Raw genomic sequence first — 16,701 nt, 5'->3', positions numbered from 1 at the left:
GGTTTCCCGACGGCGTGGGGCTGCCCCACAATGGGAAACCCCATTGACCGGCCGGTGTTACGGAGACTCCCGCCGGCCGGTCGACGCAGAAATGTGGCGGGGCGGGTAGGGGAATTTCGCCCCTGGTGCTGACTTCAGCCACTTCCTTTGCACCATCTTCACCTTTGTGAAAACAGAAAATCGAACCTCACGCATGGGGGGTCGCCATGAAGGGCAATAGCAACAAAATGCTTGTTTTACTCAGCACTGGATACTCCTGGGAGATGCTACTCCAAAATGCTGACAGCCTCATGGGGTTTCGCTGTGTTTTTAATGTGGGGATGATTTACAGGCCTTGTCGGGCCCAACTTGGTGATGTGACAAGGCCGTTGAATCTCGCGAGAGGCCTCTTGTGGGATTCGCAACACGCGAAATGTACCTCGCGAGACATCGTGATCTGGACCTCACTATTCAGATTAGCATATTTGAGTGATTTATTAGGCTCATTTGAATATGCCTATATCAGATTCCCCGGCGCCCAGGGCCTAATGATCGTGCCTGGTAGGCATTGCCAGGGCATCATTTAGCATTGGTCCACACAAACATGGACCAGGCATAATGGCACCTGGGGGGGGTCTCCCAGGCCATGAGAGACCCCCCTTGAAGTGGTTGGGCACTGGGCAGGGTGGTACCCTGGCACCTCAGCTATCACCTGGGCACCTTGGCACTGCCACCTGGGCACCTTGGCAATGCCACCCTGGCAGGGGCACTGCCAGGCTGGCAGGGGCAGCGCCAGGCTGGCTGGGGCAGTGCCAGGATGGCATGGGCCATGCCAGGATGGCAGGGGCAGTGCCAGTATGGCAGTGCAAAGGTACCCAGGTGCTCAGTGCCCAATCCAGGGGTCAGACCTGGGGTACCTTGCCCATAAGAGGTGGGGCGAGGGGTGGGGTTCAAGGACCCTGTAAGAGGTAGGTTGGGTGCAGTCGGGGAGTCTGGAGGCCACGGTGGGGTCACTTTGGGGGTGTCGAACGATTGGGGCGGCCTTTAAAAATGGCACTGCAGGTGCTGGGAAACACTCTGCTGGATGCGCCTGAAACAGGAATCATAGAATCATAGAATTTACAGTGCAAAAGGAGGCCATTCAGCCCATCGAGTCTGCACTGGCCCTTGGAAAGAGCGCACCACTTAAGCCCTAAACCTCTACCCTATCCCCTTCACCCACCTTAACCTTTTTGGACACTAAGGGCAGTTTAGAATGGCAATTCCTCCTGCCCTGCACATCTTTGGACTGTGGGAGGAAACCGGAGCACCCGGAGGAAACCCACGCACACACGGGGAGAACGTGCAGACTCCGCACAGACAGTGACCCATGCCGGGAATCGAACCTGGGATCCTGGCGCTGTGAAGCCACAGTGCTATCCACTTGTGCTACCGTGCTGCCCTCTGCTTTTGTCCCGTAGAATCGTACGCCTGATATCACAGGTCAGGTACAGCAGCATGGTCTTTTCATTTGGAGTCAACTGTAAGTTGCTAACTGACTCTGGGGTCTCAACCTCAAAATAAATTTTTCGCCCACCACTTCTCTTTCAAAATCTGAAACTTCTCCTTTCATTTTGCCAGTTCTTCCCTGCAGAGAACACACATGGGCTCGGCATTCTAATTTGCATTGGCACAATTGACAAAACCATACCTTAGAAACCATCTTTATACTGCTTTGTTCCTGAGTTAAGTTTCTTCTTTGTGGGCTGTTCATCAGAGGCCCTGGAGCCCTGCACGGAGCTAACACTGGCACTGTCCTGCCCTGGACTCTCCTGTGAAGCTCTCTCCAACAGAGTCTGTTGTGAGATCCTGGCCAGTCGGTACACTGCCTCTGGCTGTCTCTTAATTTTAAGAAAATCATCCATCTTTACAGTCCTCTTTCCAGCAGCTAGAAAATGGAAGCAGTTCTGCTCCATGGATTTGACACCAAAAGCACGTACATGGAGGGCGCTTGACATCAAGTGTCCATACAGGGCGTGTGGCCTTCTCTCTGCTGTTGCTTCTGGCCGGAAGACTCCACATGGCCTAAGTCTTTTAATTTAAAAGGAAGCAATGGCTGCCATTTTCAATGTACAAGCCGGTAGCAGCCATTGGCCGCTTCTCTTGCAATCGGGATCGCTGCGGGAATGCTGCCACCGATTGCCCTGTGACCGCCCTGGCCCCAACCCACGGCCCACCTGCACTTTGAAAAACCGCTGAGGTGGAAGATCAACTATGTGCTATTGAATGGGAGAACAGGTTTGAAAGGTCAAATAGCCTAATTCTGCTCCTATTTCTCCTGTTCTTGAAGGTCCAGTCCTACTCAAGAAGAAGGATATCTCTTCATTGACAAACACAACAGCGTGGGCGGTGGTTAGCACTGCTGCCTCACGGCGCCGAGGTCCCGGGTTCGATCCCGGCCCCGGGTCACTGTCCGTGTGGCGTTTACACATTCTCCCCGTGTCTGCGTGGGTCTCACCCCCACAACCCAAAAAAGATGTGCAGGGCAGGCGAATTGGCCGCGATAAATTTCCCCTCAATTAAAAAAATTATATTTGGGTACTGTACTCTTAAATTTAACCAAAAACAACAGCCTAAAAACAGACACTCACACTATCCTATTCTCCGAGGAAGAAACATGCTGACGTGCAACACCCAGGGTGAGGCCATTCCTCTGTAAAATTATTGTTCGTTCTCAGAAACCTTAGAATCACACAGCACAAGAGGAAGCCATTTGGCCCTTGATGTCTGTTCTGTCTCAAGCATGTATTCCATTATCTTTTCAAAGCGATTGTCAAATCAGCTTTCACCATACTTTCAGACAGTAATTCCCACTAATAACAACTCGATGTGTACAAACAAGTCTCCTTTTGTTAGTTATTTATAATCTGTATCCTCTGGTTTTGAATCCTCCTGCCAATGGAAACAGTTTCCGCTTATTTGCGCTATCGTAGTATTGATAATACAGCTGTTACAAAGCAAACTGTACTGAATATCATACAATCGCTGTTTCAGATGGTAACCAGCTAGGACAGGTATCCAAGCAACTCAGGTAGTTATTATATAATTATGTGCCTTTGGGTGTGATAGTAACACATTCATGTCGAAGCTTGGTGAATTTTTCATGTGATAGAATAATTGTACTTTGAAGTTACATTGGGTTTATGTTGCAAAACCCAATATTTTTGAAAAGATTGTTTTTGCCGTAAAAGGTTGTTTAATGTGTGGGATGCAATTAATGTCTGGATTTCTTCACGCATTTTTAAAAAAATATATTTTTCTGTAACTCTGCAGAAGGCATTCACTCTCTCTTGAGTACAGTTTTATTGGCATCAGCAACTGTTCTGTGTCTCATCTGAGAGATCTTTCACTTAAAAACACAGAAAATAGGAGCAGGAGGAGGCCATTCGGCCTTTCGAGCCTGCTCCGCCATTCATTATGATCATGGCTGATCATCCAACTCCGTAATCTCTTCCCGCTTTCCCACATATCCTTTCATCTCTTTCGTCCCAAGAGCTACATCTATAACTCCTGGAAAACATACAGGGCGGGATTCTCCGACCCCCCGCCGGGTCGGAGAATCGCCGGGGGGGGCGGCGTGAATCCCGCCCCCGACGGCTGCTGAATTCTCCGCGCCGGGTATTTGGCGGGGGTGGGAATTGCGCCGCCCCGGCGATTCTCCGGCCCGCGATGGGCCGAGTGGCCGCCCGTTTTCGCTGGGTCCCGCCGGCATAAATTACAACAGGTACTTTCCGGCGTGACCTGGCTCTGAGGGCGGCCTCCCGGGTCCTCGGGGGGGGGGGGGGGGGGGGGGGCGAGGGGATCTGGCCCCAGGGGTGCCCCCATGGTGACCTGGCTCGCGATCGGGGCCCACCGATCCGTGGACGGGCCTGTGCCGTGGGGGCACTCTATTCCTCCGCGTCGGCCGCTGTAACAGTCCGCGATGGCAGACGTGGAGAAGTACCCCACTGCGCATGTGCTGAGATGATGCCAGCACACGCTGGTGCTCTCGCGCATGCGCCAACTCGCGCCGACTGGCGGAGGCCCTTCGGCGCCGGTTGGCGTGGTGACAAGCCCCTTCCCTGCCAGCCAGCGTGGCACAAAACACTCCGGCGCCGGCCTAGCCCTTGAAGGTGCGGGGGATTCCGCTCCTTCGGGGCGGCCCGACGCCGGAGTGGCCCGCTCCGCCGGTTAGCGGAGAAACCCGCCCACAATGTCTTGGCCTCGACTGCTTTCTGTGGTAGTGAATTCCACAGGTTCAACTCTCTCTGGGTGAAGCGATTTCTCTTCAGCCCTGTCCTAAATGATTTACCCCATATCCTTAGACTGTGACCCCTTGTACTGGACTCACCTGAGACCCGTCTTGCATCTAGCCTGTCCAGTCCTGTTAGAATATTATGGGTTAATATGAGATCCCCCTCATTCTCCTAAACTCCAATGAATATAATCCTAACCGACTCAATCTCTCCTCGAAATTCAGTCCCGCCATCCCAGGAATTAGTCTGATAAACCTTTGCCGCCCTCCCTTGATAGAAAGAACATTCTTCCTCAGATTAGAAGACCAAAACTACACACAATATTGCAGGTGTGGCCTCAATGGGGCTGTTTAGCACAGGGCTAAATCGCTGGCTTTGAAAGCAGACCAAGGCAGGCCAGCAGCACGGTTTGATTCCTGTAACAGCCTCCCCGAGCAGGTGCCGGAATGTGGCAACTAGGGGCTTTTCACAGTAACTTCATTTGAAACCTACTTGTGACAATAAGCGATTTTCATTTTCATTTCACCAAGGCCCTGTATAATTGCAGCAAGACATCCCTGCTCCTGTACTCGAATCCTCTTGCTGTGAAGGCCAACATACCATTTGCCTTCTTTACCTCCTGCTGCACCTGCACGCTTACCTTCAGTGACTGGTGTACGAGGACACCCAGGTCTTGTTGCACATTCCCTCGCCTCTCTCAATCTATAGCCACTCAGATAATAATCTGCCTTCCTGTTTTTTGCTACCAAAGTGGATAACCTCACATTTCTCCACATTATACTGCATCTGCCATGCATTTGCCCACTCACTCAACTTGTCCAAATCACACTGAAGGATCTCTGTGTCCTCCTCACAGCTCACCCTCCCACCCAACTATTCTGAATCCCCCATCTGGAGAAATAGTTTATTTGTACCTCCCCCTTATTATGATTTTATTATTTAAACACCTTGATTAGATAACCCCTTCACCTTCCAAACTCAAGTTTACACCACTTGTTCTCATAATTTAACACTTTTGTGCGTAACATCATACTAAAGATTTGTTTTACTACCAATATTGAGCCGTGGGTCTGATTCTCAGTCTCGATTTTGTTAGGGTCTTTCTTCATTGCGAAGGTGGGTCTCCCATGCTGCTTCCTTCTGCCTCTGGTCAGACGTCTCAATTGCCTCTGCATGGAGTCTTCGCTGCTGGGAGGTCCAGGCTTTTGATTCATATACCCCTCTCCGTGCCTTTCCAGAAACTTCTCTGGCTTTCGGCCAATGAGGCCTCAGGAGGGGATCCTCAACAGCCAATTGATTAGATGATGACCGCTTGACAGGACACTGGGACCCGCCCACTGGTGCTCATCTCTGGTGGTGTTGCTTGCACGTAAGCCCTGTTGCCATATAAGGTAGCGGCAGGAACTCTGGGTGCCAGAATCATGGAATCATAGAATTTACAGTGCAGAAGGAGGCCATTCGGCCCATCGAGTCTGCACCGGCTCTTTGAAAGAGCACCCTACCCTAGCCCACACCTCCACCCTATCCCCATAACCCAGTAACCCCACCCAACATTAAGGGCAATTTTGGACACTAAGGGCAATTTATCATGGCCAATCCAATCACAAAAGGCATTTTTTCCATTTGCCTTCCTAATTACTTGCTGGACCTGCATGCAAACCTTCTTGTACTTCACGCATGCGGACATCCAATTCCCTCTGTCCTGCAGCATTCTGCAGTCTATCTCTAACTAAATAATCATTTGTTTTTCTATACTTCCTCCCAATGCTAAGGCTAAGCTTACAATTTCTCACATTATACACCACTTGCTAAATGTTTGACAACTCATTTACCCTCCCTTCACAGCGCCAGGGACCCAGGTTCGATTCCCGGCTTGGGTCACTGTCTGAGCGGAGTCTGCACGCTCTCCCCGTGTCTGCGTGGGTTTCCTCCAGTTGCCCCCCGCAAGTCCCGAAAGACGTGCTTGTTAGGTGAATTGGACATTCTGAATTCTCCCTCAGTTTACCCGAACAGGCGCCGGAGTGTGGCGACTAGGGGATTTTCACAGTAAATTTATTGCAGTGTTAATGTAAGCCTACTTGTGACATTAATAAAGATTATTATTATATCCCTTTGCAGATTTCTTGTTTCTTCCACACAACTGTTCTGAAGAAGAATCATACGGAGTTGAAATGTTAACTCTCTTTCTCTCTCCACAGATGCTGCCAGACCTGCTGAGTTTATCCAACAATTTCTGTTTCTATTTCTGATTTTGGCTTTTATTATTATTACTTTCCCATCTATCTTTGTATCGTTAGCAAATTTGTCTACGACAAACTCACTTGGTCTCTTCGCCTCGACTCGATGGGCCGAATGGCCTCCTTCTGCACTGTAAATTCTATGATAATTCTGATATATTACCCCATGGGCTCTTATTTCATAGAATTTCATAGAATTTACAGTGCAGAACGAGGCCATTCGGCCCACCGGGTCTGCACCAGCCCTTGGAAAGAGCACCCTACCTAAGCCCACACCTCCACCCTATCCCCGTAACCCAGTAACCCCACCCCACCTTTTGGACACTAAGGGACAATTTATCATGGCCAATCCACCTAACCTGCACATCTTTGGACTGTGGGAGGAAACCGGAGCACCCGGAGGAAACCCACGCAGACAGGGGGGAGAACCCACGCGGACTCCGCACAGTGATCCAAGCCAGGAATCAAACCTGACACCCCGGATCTGTGAAGCAACTGTGCTAACCACTATGCTACCTTGCTGTAGTGCAGTAACTTTTCATAGGGAATTTTACTAAGTGCCTTTTGGAAATTCAAATACACGGCATCTACTGGCTACTCTTTATCTACCCTGATTAGTATATCCTCAAAAGACACAAACATATGGTGCAGGATTCTCCGTAGGCGAGATCTTCCACTTTGCCGGCGGACACACCCACGCCCGCTGGTTTCCCGACGGTATGGGGTGGCCACATTGGGAAACGCCATTGGCTGGCTGCAGGAATGGAGAATCCCGCTGCTGGCGGGGGCGTGCCGTGCCGGGAAACGGGGCTGGCGGGACAGAGAATCCCGCTGCTGGCGGGGGCGTGCCGCGCCGGGAAACGGGGCTGGCGGGACAGAGAATCCCGCTGCTGGCGGGGGCGTGCCGCGCCGGGAAACGGGGCTGGCGGGACAGAGAATCCCGCTCATGGGGTCTGACCAAGAATCCTTGTGACTGAAAAACACTTCCACACTTTCGTATTCAAATTCCCTGGCAATAAAGGCCACCTTTCTCTTCGCTTTTCAGAGTGCCTTTTGTATGAGGTTTTAGTGATCGGTGCGTATAAGACACAGGAGCAGAATTAGGCCATTCGGCCCATCCAGTCTGCTCCGCCATTCAATCACAGCTGATATGTTTCTCATCTCCATTCTCCTGCCTTCTCCCCATAACCCCTGATCTCCTTATTAATCAAGAACCTATTTATCTCTATGGACACTCTTGGATCACTGGGTAGAGATTCAGAACATTGGCTTTGATACAGCAACATAGTGCAACATAAAATCACTGAGGGAGGGGTTAGAATTTTGCTTAAAGTCCATTTCCCCTCAGGAAAGGAGCAACTAACAACAAAAATCTATATGTCCACCGCAAATAATGAATTGAATGCCTTGACTTAAATTTATAATGATCTCTAAGTCACTGGGACATGCCACTGCATAAACAGATGCAACACGACATACAGACGCTTATTTTATTTTGGTTTAGTGATATAGTAATGCTGCTTGGTCCCAGCATGCACAAATTACACAACCCACAGTAACACTAAAGTAAACAGGACCAACTTTCTAAGGCCCGAGACTGGAAAAGCATGTTTCTTTTTAACTGATCCCAGCTTTAGCAAATCTGGCAAGTTTGCACTGTGTTGCCACAGGTTTAGTCGAACTCATGGACAGGAACTAAGAACGTTAATAAAAAGCAATTAGAGAGTTTCAAACTTACATTCACTTACGCGCAAGGCCACTTGGACTGTTTGGGACAGGGGCAAATATCGTGGACAAAATCACCTAAGACTAATGAGAAAGGGTTTGGCAAACAGCCTTCAACAAGGGAGAGGCTTCAAGCGGGAAAATTAGCTGGTTATAAATGGTTTTAACTAATAGGATGTAAGTTTCACAAGCAGGAAGGAAACTCATGCGGTGAAGCGAGTTCTAAGTAACGATGACTAAATGAGAACCTGGCCATAGTTCACATACTGTGATCACGTAACAATACAAGCTCACCTTTTTATATAATTTACCTAATATATACAGGATGTGTCATGATATGCACTCATGCACATAATGAAATACAGACAGGCAGTGACAGACACTCAGTACAGCCAATCAACATACAGGACAGAACACAACCAATCACCAGGCAGAACACTAGAAGGTGGTCTCACACTATAAAACACACGAGGCATCAGCACCCTGCCTCTTTCCACTGGTGACAACTGTAGTGACAGTCAGGGTATGTATATCAGTTAGCACCATCTACTTGTGGCTCAGAGCTAGTCTGGTCTAGTTAGTTATAGTGAGCACGCTTAGATTAGTAGAGTGTCAAACCCACAGCGAACTGTGTGCGCTGCTTAACAAGTTCAATAAAGCGTATTGAACTAACATCACGGTTTGGAGTCTACTTTCAAGTACAACTGCATCCAGTTGCAGTCCGTGTTACCCCAGGGTGATTAACACGACAAGATGGACACTTCATAATGAGAAGTAAGGAAATTAGGGGAAGGGAGGGAGATCAAAGGCATGGTCAAAATGTTCAGCTTTTAAGGGCAGCACGGTGGCGCAGTGGATAGCGTTGCTGTCTCACGGCGCCGAGGTCCCAGGTTCGATCCCGGCTCTTGGTCACTATCCATGTGGAGTTTGCACATTCTCCCCATGTTTGCGTGGGTTTCGCCCCCACAACCCAAAAGATGTGCAGGGTAGGTGGATTGGTCACGCTAAAATTGCCCCTTAATTGGAAAAAATGAATTGGGTAATCTAAATTTTTTTTTTTAAAGTGTTCAGCTTTTATGAGCTTTAGAAGGCAGGCAGACAAAACTCAAGTGGGATTGTCGGAGAGTTACAGAAGAAAGAAAAATGATATTGCAAACTCAACCCGTGAAACACAGAGAGCTGAAACCAAAGATCGAGGGCTAAAAATTGATTGACTCTTATTCTTGGCTACAGTGGTCACAATTCGCAACTGCACAGACCCATTGAGGCAGGCAACACACAAACCTGATGCTCTGCCTCATATAGCTAATTGTAGTTTCAGTCTGTAAGGGGTCCTCACTGCTGGCTGCCTTAGCATTCACCAGGGATTGGGAAATGTGCATTGATAGCAGCCAACCTGCTCCTCTTAAAGGCAGTCTGGGACTTTTAAACAAAAACTTGTTCATGGGATGTGGGCATCGCAGGCCTGCCAGCATTTACTGCCCATCCCTAATTACCCTTGAGGGGCAATTAAGAGTCAACCACATTGCTGTGGGTCTGGTGTCACATGTAGGCCAGACCAGATAAGTATGGCAGATTTCTTTCCCGAAAGGTCATTAGTGAACCGGATGGGTTTTTACAACAATCGACAATGGTTTCATGGTCATAAATAGACTTTTAATTCCAGGGGGGGCAGGGAGGTGAGCGGGTGGTGAAGATCAAGGGGAAATGGGAAGGGAAGTTGGGAGGGGAGATCAATTGGGGAGTAAGGAGAGGAGGCATTGTGTAGGGTAAACGGGAACTCCTCCTGTGCAAGTTTGAGCCTGATACAGTTTAAGGTGGTGCACAGGGTGCATATGACTCGGGCGAGAATGAGTGGGTTCTTTCAGGGGGTAGCAGATGAGTGTGAGAGGTGTGGGCGGGGGCCAGCGAGTCATGCGCACATGTTTTGGGGTTGTGAAAAATTGGGAAGATTCTGGGCGGGAGTGTTCGAGGTCTTATGGGCAGCACAAGTGGATAGCACTGTGGCTTCACAGCGCCAGTGTCCCAGGTTCGATTCCCCGCTGGGTCACTGTCTGTGCGGAGTCTGCACGTTCTCCCCGTGTCTGCGTGGGTTTCCTCCGGGTGCTCCAGTTTCCTCCCACAGTCCAAAGACGTGCAGGTTAGGTGGATTGGCCACGCTAAATTGCCCTTAGTGACCAAAAAAAGGTTAGGAGGGGTTGTTGGGTTACAGGGAAAGGGTGGAAGTGAGGGCTTAAGTGGGTCGGTGCAGACTCGATGGGCCGAATGGCCTCCTTCTGCACTGTATGTTCTATGTTCTATGTCTTAGCCAGGATAGTGGAGGAGGAGGTGGACCCAGACACTTTGGTGGCGATATTTGGGGTTTCAGAGAAGCCGGAGCTCATGGAGAGGAGGAAGGCCGATGTCTTGGCCTTCGCCTCTCTGATTGCATGGCGGCGAATTTTACTGGAGTGGCGGTCGGCATCGCCACCGGGGGTAGCAGCATGGTTGGGTGACCTGTACTACTTCCTGCAGTTGGAGAAGATAAAGTATGGGTTAAGGGGTTTGAGAAAAGGTGGGGGATATTTGTGACCGTGTTTGAGGAGCTGTTCATCACAGGGGGGGGGAAGGGGAGTGGGGAGGCTGAAAAAGAGGGAAACATTTGTACGGACTGTATAGTTGATTGCTGGGAAATATGTTTCCCGGGGTGTTTATTCGCTGTTTTTTAAAATAAATTTGGAGTACCCAATTATTTTTTTCCAATGAAGGGGCAATTTAGCCTGGCCAATCTACCTAACCTGCACATCTTTGGGTTGTGGGGGTGAAACCTACGCAAACATGGTGCCTTGTAACCTGTTTTGATACATGTCTGTAATAAAATACATGTGAAAAAAAAGACTATTAATTCCAGATTTTTATTGAATTCAAATTTCACCATCTGCAGTGGCGGGTTTTGAACCCGGGATCTCTGGAATACTAGTCCAGTGACAATACCACTATGCCACCACCACTGCAGCAGGTGGTGAGGGAACCAACAAGAGGGGAAAACATACTTGACCTCATCCTCACCAATCTGCCTGCTGCAGGTGCATCTGTCCATGACAGTATCGGTAGAAGTGACCACAGCACAGTCCTTGTGGAGACAAAGTCATCTTCACATTGAGGATACCCTCCATCGTGTTGTGTGGCACTATCACCGTGCTAAATGGGATAGACTTTGAACAGATCGAATAACTCAAGACTGGGCATCCATGAGGCGCTGTGGGCAATCAGCAGCAGAATTATACTCAACCCCAATCTGTAACCGCATAGCCCGGCATATCCCCCACTCTCCCATTCCCACCCAGCCAGGGGATCAACCCTGGTTCAATGAAGAGTGCAGGAGAGCATGCCAGGAGCAACAGCAGGCATCCCGAAAAATGAGGTGTCAATCTGGTGGGGCTACAACACAGGACTACTGGTGTGTCCAACAGCATAAGCAGCGAGTAATAGACAGAGCGAAGCGATTCCACAACAAACGCAACAGATCTAAGCTCTGCAGTCCTGCCACATCCAGCTGTGAATGGTGGTGGACAATTAAACAACTCACTGGAGGAGGAGGCTCCACAAATATCCCCATCCTCCATGATGGAAGAGCCCAGCGTATATGTGCAAAAGACTGAGGCATTCGCAACAATCTTTAGCCGGAAGTGCCGAGTCGATGATCCATCTCGGTCTCCTCCGGAGGTCCCTGGCATCACAGACGTCAGTCTTCAGCCAATACGGTTCACTCCATGTGATATCAAGAAATGGTTGAAGGCACTGGATATTGCAAAGGCTATGGGCCCTGACAATATTCCAGCAATAGTACTGAAGACTTGAGCTCCAGAACTTGCCGTACCTCTCGCCAAGCTGTTCCAGTACAGCCACAACATTGGCATCTACCCGGCAATGTGGAAAATTGCCCAGGTGTGTCCTGTAATCAAGAAACAGGACAAATGCAACCCAGCCAATTACCGCCCTATCAGTCTACTCTCCATCATCAGCAAATTGGTGGAAGAAGTCATCAACAGTGTTATCAAGCGGCACCTACTCAGCAATAATCTGCTGTTAGAAGCTCAGTTTGGGTTCCGTCAGGGTCACTCAGCTCCTGACCTCATTACAGCCTTGGTTCAAACATGGACAAAAGAGCTGAATGCCAGAGGTGAGGTGAGAGTGACTGCCCTCGACATCAAGGCAGCATTTGACCGAGTGTGGCATCAAGGTGCCCTAACTAAACTGGAGTCAATGGGAATCAGGGGAAACTCTCCGCTGGTCGGAGTCATACCCGGCACAAAGGAAGATTGTCATGGTGGTTGGACGTCAATCATCCCAGCTCCCGGACATCACTGCGGGAGTTCCTCAGGGTAGTGTCCTCGGCCCAACCATCTTCGGTTGTTTCATCAATGACCTCCCTTCCATCACAAGGTCAGAAGTGGGGATGTTTGCGGATGACTGCACAATGTTCAACATCATTCACGACTCCTCAGATAATGAAGCAGTCCATGTCCAAATGCAGCAAGACCTGGACAATATCCAGGCTCGGGCTGACAAGTGGCAAGTTACATTTGCGCCTCACAAGGTGGCAAAGACCATCTCCTACAAGAGAGGATCTAATCACTGCCCCTTTACATTCAATGGCATTACCATCACTGAATCCTCCACAATCAACATCCTGGGGATTACCATTGATCAGAAACTGAACTGGACCCAGCCACATTAACACTGTGGCTACCAGGGCAGGTCAGAGGCTGGGAATCCTGCGGAGGGTAACTCACCTCATGACCCCCCCCAAAGCCTGTCCACCATCTACAAGTCACAGGTCAGGAGTGTAATGGAATACTCTCCACTTGCCTGGATGAGTGCAGCACCAACAACACAAGCTCGACACCATCCAGGACAAAGCAGCCCCGCTTGAATGCTCCCCCGTCCACAAACATTGAAATCCTCCACCACTGATGAACAGTGGCAACTGTGTGTACCATCTATAAGATGCACTTCAGTAACTCATCAACATTCCTTAGACAGAACCTTCCAAACCTACGACCACTACCATCTAGAAGGACAAGAGCAGCAGATACCTGGGAACCCCACCACCTGGAGGTTCCCCTCCAAGTCACTGACCACCCTGACTTGGAAATATATTGGCCGATCCTTCACTGTCGCTGGGTCAAAATCCTGCAACTCACTCCCTAACAGCACAGTGGGTGTACCTGCACCTCAGGGACTGCAGCGATTCAAGAAGGCAGCTCACCACCATGTCCTGAAGGGTAACTAAGGATGGGCAATAAATGCTGGCCTAACCAGCGACATGCATATCCCATAAGTGAATTTTAAAAATCTGTCCCTCTTAAAGGGGAGCTGCACTCATTGGAAGAGAGCTGCTGCTTGTGCCAATACTGGTTGCATGTAGCGTCTACACAAATGGAGCAGCAGGGAAGGGTGAGAGCTCCTAGGTTAACAGATGCAACCCTGGAGACCTTAGTGTTGACCTGAGATGAACAAATTGAGCAGCAATTGCAGCTGGAATTTTCCTGGTCTCTTCGATTTGTTGGGTGTTGACAGAGGTAAACTTCAGGGGAAAATGTTTTGCTACCAACGAAACACCTGCAGGCATAATAGACACTTCAAACACAGGAAGAGCTAATGATCATGCGAATGCTACCTTTGAAGTTGAGAGGATGAGAATAACGTGGAGAAAAGTTCTATAGAGTTGGACAATGAGCAAAGGAACCGTCTCCAAACACCAAAAATATATTCCTGGCTTTAGAAGACAGTTGAATCTTCCAAGAATAACTACTGCCGATGTAGAAAATGGCCACCCACCTCTTCACACTGGGAACTGTTACTTGACTTGACATCTAAACGGTCTCTTAGTCATACATTTTCTGTTACGTTGGTTAATTATAGTTCTTTGCATTTGAGGTATGTACTCTAAAGAAGTTGTGGTGGGAAGGAAATAAACGTATGCAGTGTGTTGCATTACATGGGCTACAGTGTCTGCAATAACCCTGTAGGCTCTCACCACAGTACTGCAATCAAGGAGCTATTTCTCTTTCAAAATCTTGTGTTCCACATCGATTACACTTCCCGTATACTATTTCAAAGTGTGAAAAGCATTCTGGCAAAAGAAACCAATCACTTCCTGTTTGTTCCTTCTGACTTTGCAATTGAGTGCCCTGTCTCAATAATTAACCTCAATCAAGTCTCAGATTGTGCCCTCGGGGGTCACTTCCCTTTGGGGAACATTGAGCAGAAGGCTTAAAAAGAGGCAGGTCAAGATCAACACAGTTCTACTTGAGCAACTGAACATCACAATGATGCTCCAGACGTCACATTATCCACAAGCAATGCCGTAGCAACAGGAGTGAGGCACTGGGGAACTGATGGTGCTTAAAACATGGAGGAAGGACCATTTAATGTTCCGAAGGCAGATTACTTGAATTAACTAAGTGGGTGGCAGCAGACAAAACACTGTTTTTAGTGGGTTCTGCTGACCACCAGCTTTGGAAAATCCAGATAACTTCCTATGCCAATGTAGGATACTCATGCAATGGGAGCTGGCGGTATTAGCACACCGTGAAACAAAAGCAGTTGTAGTTGACTTTAATTGCTGCCGGCTACCCATCAGAAACTCACTGAAGTCTGTGAAATGAGCATGTGTAGATTACACTGTGAATAATTGCAGAACTCTCTGTTACTCTACATACTTAAAACTGTTATACTTCTAACATGTAACTGTGATCAGTTACAATTTAACTGTTCTACTCATGCCAAAAAGATCTGTTTAACGAGATCTCGGGTTGCTTTGTTTTCAAACTCAAGATCAGGCTTTTCTCTTTTACACTGTTTGCAATTTGATGCCTAAACAATTGCATGTTCCTGTCCTTCATTTCTTGTCAATTTTCACTCCTGGTCCTCAGGGGAAAGGATTACATTTCTGCAACATTTCATGTCTGCTGCAGGTCACAAAATGCTTCGCAAACAATAAATTACTTTCTGAGTGTACTCATTGTTTTGTAGCAATCTGTACCCTGCAAGGTCCTACCAAAGGCAATGAGTCGAATGACCAATTAATTTTGGTGGCATGTTGTTATCGTCCTGATAGCCAGTGAGTGAAATAAGAAATGAGAGCCGGTCCCCCCCTTTCACCAATACTCCGACTCCCTCCCTCCCCACCACCCTCCTTTCCTCTCTCCCCACCACTCCCCTTCCTTTCCCTTCTGTTGGTACAGAGGCGAGGGTATCTGGTCTCTCCAGCGCAGTTTAGTACTTGTACCATTTGGGTTTTTTTGTAGAAACGTGTTGTGAACTGTTTTAATAATCAGAGTATCCACCCCCCCCCCCCCCCCCCCATACATTGGTACTGAGGGGAGAGTACCCTGATTCTCCAACATAAGCTTAGTATTTGTACCGTTTGGCCTTGTATATATTTTTTACTGTTTTAATAAAAAGATATGGAATAGATCTAATCACAGTGACCTATGTTCAGCATATAACTCCTAACTTCACTTGACTCCTGTGTCAGTATCTCTTTATATGTGCTCAAGTAACCATTCAATCATTGTACTCCATCTGTATGTACTTAATCTCAACTGATACAATTAATGCATTTAGCTGAACGATGAACATTGATCATGTCATTAGAATTCCCTGCGCTTCTTCAATAAAGTGGCATGGGACCTTTTATATCAATCTTAACAACAGACCAGGCCTGGGTTTAATGTCTAATCTAAAATACAGCAGAGATAGGGGAAAATAAAGTAGTAGATGGATTTGGGGATGATGATAAGGAGCTCAAACTAAATATGTTGGGGAACAGAGAGCCTGTGTGAGACAATGAGAATGGGAATGATAAATGAACAGAACTTAGCAGGGGATAAGAAATGTGCTGTTTAGATAAATAGTCACAGCAGTCATACAACTTCAGCTCTGAGCTATGTCCATTGTTTTCTTGGCTTACACCTATTACTTTTTAAAAATAAATTTAGAGTACCCAATATTTTATTTCCAACCTGGGACCTCGGCGCCATGAGGCCGCAGTGCTAACCCATTGCGCCACCGTGCTGATTTCCAATTATGGGGCAATTTAGCGTGACCAATCCACCTAACCTGCACATCTTTGGGTTGTGGGGGTGAGACCCACGCAGACACGGGGAGAATGTGCAAACCCCACATGGACTGTGACCCAGAGCTGGAATCGAAACTGGGACCGCGAAGCAGCAATGCTAACCACTGCGCCACCGTGCTGCCCTCCCAGCCACATTTGTGAATTTTATTTGAGCCCTGGCTAGGTGGATTGGCCACACTAAATTGCCCCTTAATTGGAAAAAAAATGAATTGGGTACTCTAAATTTATATATTAAAAAAACAAATGTGGCTGGGGACTGAGGTCTCTGTCTAATTGTGCTGGCCAGACATTTACAGGTCAGCAGCTCCTGCAGACACCTCCGCAACGGCTGTCCCCAAGGAAGCACAATAGAAGCGCC

This window comes from Scyliorhinus torazame, chromosome 25 (genome assembly GCF_047496885.1).
Source record: "Scyliorhinus torazame isolate Kashiwa2021f chromosome 25, sScyTor2.1, whole genome shotgun sequence".
Classification (NCBI taxonomy): Eukaryota; Metazoa; Chordata; class Chondrichthyes; order Carcharhiniformes; family Scyliorhinidae; genus Scyliorhinus; species Scyliorhinus torazame.
This window is presented reverse-complemented; position numbering follows the sequence as displayed.